Raw genomic sequence first — 5059 nt, 5'->3', positions numbered from 1 at the left:
TCTGTAAGGGATGTGGAGCCGATGGGGCCTTGATTTCTTGGGAAAAGATACAGACAGAAAGTGCAGTAACATGCTTCCCAGGGATGGTGGAGCTGTGACTGGGAACTGGGTCTTCTCCCTGTGGCCCCACACTTAGTCCCACCCTCCACTCCAAGTAGCCTCATCCAGAAGGGTTCCATGTCCCTGAATGTCTACACTGACACAGGAAGTCTCAGACTGAAACTATTTGGAGTTTCTGCTGTTTGGTAGTCTGCTCATCATCTTTCCAAATTTCTCTGAATTGGATATTGATGTTGGCCACTTGGCTTGAAGGGCTGTGTTTCATTTTTCCAATGTCCTCAATTTTATTCATTTAGCAGGGTATCTTGTTTCCCCTTATACATATTTTAGCCACATTAGCACTGTCGTGTGTGTCTGAGCTCTCATTTAATATGCACAAGCAGGTGTGGTCTGCATGAAGATGCCTTTGAGGATGTCTCCCTTGAAGTTTCTTGTCCTCTCTGCATAGTTTTGCTGGTCCTATGGCCTGTGTCTGGTTCTTGTCAGTTCACTTATGGTGATGTTCTATAGATTTTGTATCAATGTGACCTTTGCAATGTTTCTATACTGGTCTCTTTTACTTAAATTTGTGAAGTAGTATGTGATTAGGTACTTATATAAATATACACAACATATAAATATATGTGGTATGTATAGAAATTATTTAGTATATATTATACTAGTGGGTATATGTGTTTGTAAATGTATGTATGTGACTATCTACCTATTTATCCATCTATCCAAATGATTTACCTATCTCTCTATATACAGATGCACTTATATTACATACAGGACTAGGTCCTGAAATCTAATTATAAAAATATCCTAAAAGTGACCTTGACTACGAAGGGTTTGTGAGAGAACATGGTCAGTTTGGCTTATTCAGTCCCTTGAAGGGCTTATTTATATAAAGAGGAATTATTTACTTGGAAGCACTGGGTTTTGGAAATAGAAGTAATCATAGAAGTCATCATGGTCAAACTCTCATTTCCTAGCAAAGAATGTAAAAGTTAAAGAGTTAACTTAAAGTTACTCAATAGGGATTGGAGCCTGGGTGTTTTCTATTTAGCCTCTGGTTCCCTTCCTTATATCTTTGTCTATTCCCTACATGAATTTTTGTTTTCAGGAAATACAATACATTAGAAATTAAGGGAGGAGTTTAACATTATCATCCTGTAAGATTTTATTGTGGGAGTTGTTATACAAGTGGGATCATATTTGTTCCTGAATTCTCCTGAGACCAGAGTGTCCAGGCATGGAAGACTGAACAGGGAGTGAAAAGCCTTGTAGGTGAAAGATGTTTTCAGCATGGTAGGTGGACAGCAGGGGCTTGGGGCCATGGTAAGTATACAGAAGGGACTAATCTGAGGCTTCCCTTCCTTAGTCTTTGGTCAAGGAAAGACCTCCCACCAGCTTCTCCTGGTACCTTTCTATTTTCCCATCAACTCCTGGGAATTAGAGCCAGCAGTTCTGCAAATATAAGTCACTTGGCTTCACAAAAAGGATACTATTAACAAAGAGTCTTCTGTTTCCACCAGTCCGAGGCCATCTTTTTGTGTCCTTCAAGCCAAGAAGAGATTTTGGCATTGAATATTTAGGTTTGCCCAATGCTGAAATAACACTTGATTTATGCAATTCGGTCAGATACCTATAAAATCACTGAATAGAAACCAAACAGGATAAACTGACTGGTGTGTGAAATAACTGGGCATTTGACTCAGAACTCTTAGTCTGGCTTGTGCTGCTATAACAGGTGCAGAGCACCAAATGGAGCCATACCCTCATACAATTTTGATGAAGTAATAAAGCATGTGCACATAACTTTCATAGAAACACTGCAAGGGAATTCTTTTTAAATAAGCTTGCTGGTGGGAATTTTCTACCCTAGGGAGATGAATTTAAGAGGGAAAGGCTGCAATGAGTTGGGCTGGCATGTGCTACCTCTGTGCCTGGAAAGGGCAGTAGCTGGTGCTTCCCCATTTAGACCATTTAGAACTTCTGACTGAATGGCTTAGTCACTGACCAACTTTTGACTATGAAGTACTTCATCAGTTTGGCTAAATGAGGTGGATTGGTGGTACATATAGGCATTGCCAAGCCTTCCTACTTTTAATTTTTCATGAACAGTTCTTTCACTGGATTTCTATAAGTTTCAGATTAATAGGGGGTTACATATGATTAGGTTATATAGTTGCTTTTCTAGGGTTAAAGTCTGAGTTGTAGGTGTCATCTTCCCCCAAGGAGTGTGTAATATACGCCCAAAGGAGTGCAGTGTACCCACTGAGTTGGTTTTACCCAATCCTTCCTCCTCTTTTCTTTACTTGAATTGCATTGATTTTTTTCTCTCAGGTGAGCATATAGGTGTTAATCTACTATTTCCAATTTATTCCTAAGTACATGTGATAGTTGTTTTTCCATTCTTGTGAAATTTGCTTAGGAGAATGGTCTCCAATTCCATCCATGTTGCTAAAAAGGATACAAAATCTCTCTCTTTTTATGGCTGAATATTATTATTATTAAACATATACCACAACTTATTAATTTATTCATGTATTGAAGGATACTTTGTTTCCACCTGTTTGTGATTGTTAATTATGCTACTATAAACATTCCAGTTCAAATGTCTTTATGATAAAATGTCTTTTTTTTTTTTCTTTTGGGTAAATACTTAGTAGAAGGATTGCAGGATCAAATGGCAAGTCTACTTTTAGTTCTTTGTAGAAACTCCATACTTCTTTCCATAGAGGCTGTACCTGTTTGTAGTCCCATTTACAGTGTCTGAATGACAGAACAGGTCTTCACTTTGTTCCTGGTTTGTGGTCTTGGAACAAAGACATCTAACCATCAATTCCATAAATGAGGTCTAGAGATCTCTATGACCAATTAGCCATAAGATCATTACTGTCTCTACTTGTTAGTTTTTGTCTTTGATTCATTTATTCATTCATTTTTTTAAAAAACATCATAACTTGGAAATAATTTTAGATTTGCAGAAGAGTTATATTTTCTCTCTCCCTTCATCCTTCAAATACTTTAGTGTGTATTTCCCAACACAACCACTATACATCATATAAATATCCTGTTTCTCATTAAAGATTCACCCACTGGTTTTTGCAGCCATTGATGATTATTGCCTTATTTAATTTTGAATGATCACTTTAGTAAATATCCACTAGGTCTCAGCTACTGCTCTAGAGACATGCATGAATACAAGTCACTCCATAGCCTCTATCCATTAGAAAATACAGACACATAAACACTGTAGCAAATGGAACAAGGACAGTGAGAGGGAAGCTCAGAAGAGGTCAGGATGACTGTCTGGGCAGTGAGGTTAGAGAGAACTTCACATAAGAGGTAATTTCTAGAACGAATATCTTCAATTAAAGCAGAGGACATACAGGTACTCTAGGCCTTATATATTATTATGGTGATATGAAGTCTTAGCTGTTCCAAATTTAATAATTTCCTGCTGCCTGCACATTTTTAATCTTAGTATTTCTCATCGTTTTCAAACTTTTTGACATCTTTCCATAGGAAGAAATACACTTTACATTGTGGTGTAGTGCTCACACACACACACACACACACACACTATACAATCTCCAGGAATAATACTTAGCTATTTTCTATTGTACTCAGCTTTACCCTATGCTGGTCTCTTAATGAATGCAGAACTAACACATACAATATATGGGAATAGAGATGTGGGATCTGCATTTCTAATAAGTTTTCTGTGTCATTCTGATGCATCCTAGGGTACTAACACAGGGAAAGGTGGAAAATATTCTGAGACAAAAAATGTGGCTTCAGGTGGCTCTGTTTAATAGGGAAGATCTTAAAGTTCACCAGCAGGGGAACCCTACTTTAGTTGATAAGTTAGATCTTTGTTATCTGTGTTCATTTGCTGATTTGCAGTTATCTGGCACTGGGGAAAAAAAACCAATGTCAAGATTTTTTGAAGGCTCAGTCCATTTCTATTTGTGGGTGGTTGACAAGGCTGATGGGAACTCTCTGGCAAAGATGGGAGAGTTTTCCCTAGAAAGAGAATGAAGGTTTCAGTAGTGAAGTAATTCATTCCAGTTTCCTGCTAATGCTTCACCCTGCTCTGTCAATATTGCTGCAGATGCTTAAGGTGCTGTATTAAGAGACAGTAGGAGCAAGGGAAAGACAGTGTAATTCCAGGGCTTTGAAAAGGGATTTTTTAACTTTACATTAGTATAAATTGTTTAAAAACGTGGACCTTTGATCAAATGTTGGCTTACTTTTGATAGGCAGATCTCTGTGTGTGGCACATTTCCTTCTAGAGAATAAAGTCTTTTGGCCTGTAAGTTTCAACCATAGTGTCCTTTATTTTAATGATATGAGATTCCAAGTAACCAGCACCCCCTAAAAGGGGGCTATTGAAAAATAACACAGACGTTCCCCTAGAAAGAACAAGTGAAAAAGGCACAGGGTAGAAAGCCACATGGTGCTGGAGTCTCAAGTTTTGGAAATTGTGGCAGGACTGATTTGGCCGTTCTTGTAATCCACGCAGCTGCTGTCATTGACATGCCCCTTGGTAACCCCGGTGGGGCCGAACTAGGACTGATCTGGCTGCATAAGCAGCCTGCAACACTGCGGCAGTTCCCTTGCTCCCTGGTCACCCTGGTGGAGTCAAATTAGGACTGATATGGCCACTGCTGGTCTCCTGCCCCCTGGGTGCCCAGGAAGGCTGAACAAGGTCTGATCTGGCTATGCAACCTCTCACACAGCTGCTGCCGTTCTGCTGTGATCTGGGCGCCCCAGTAACTGAAAATTAGGAGAAGACGACTGACAAGTCCTGTCTCTCTGGGTAACCAGAAGAAGCCACTGACTGAACGGTTCTGATAAGGTCTCCAAACAGGGTAAACTCAGCATGGGGCAGAATCAGTGGAAAAACTCAGGCAAATTGAATAACCAGTGTAGATCAACTCCCCCAAGGAAAAATGGGGAAGATGCAATAGAAGACCCCATCCACAAACAGATGGCTAAGATGTCAGAA

The sequence above is a fragment of the Otolemur garnettii genome, unplaced genomic scaffold (genome assembly GCF_000181295.1).
Source record: "Otolemur garnettii isolate 467f Iridium unplaced genomic scaffold, OtoGar3 scaffold00080, whole genome shotgun sequence".
NCBI classification, from domain to species: Eukaryota; Metazoa; Chordata; class Mammalia; order Primates; family Galagidae; genus Otolemur; species Otolemur garnettii.
The sequence above is the reverse complement of the archived record's forward strand: the minus strand, read 5'-3'. Positions refer to the sequence as shown.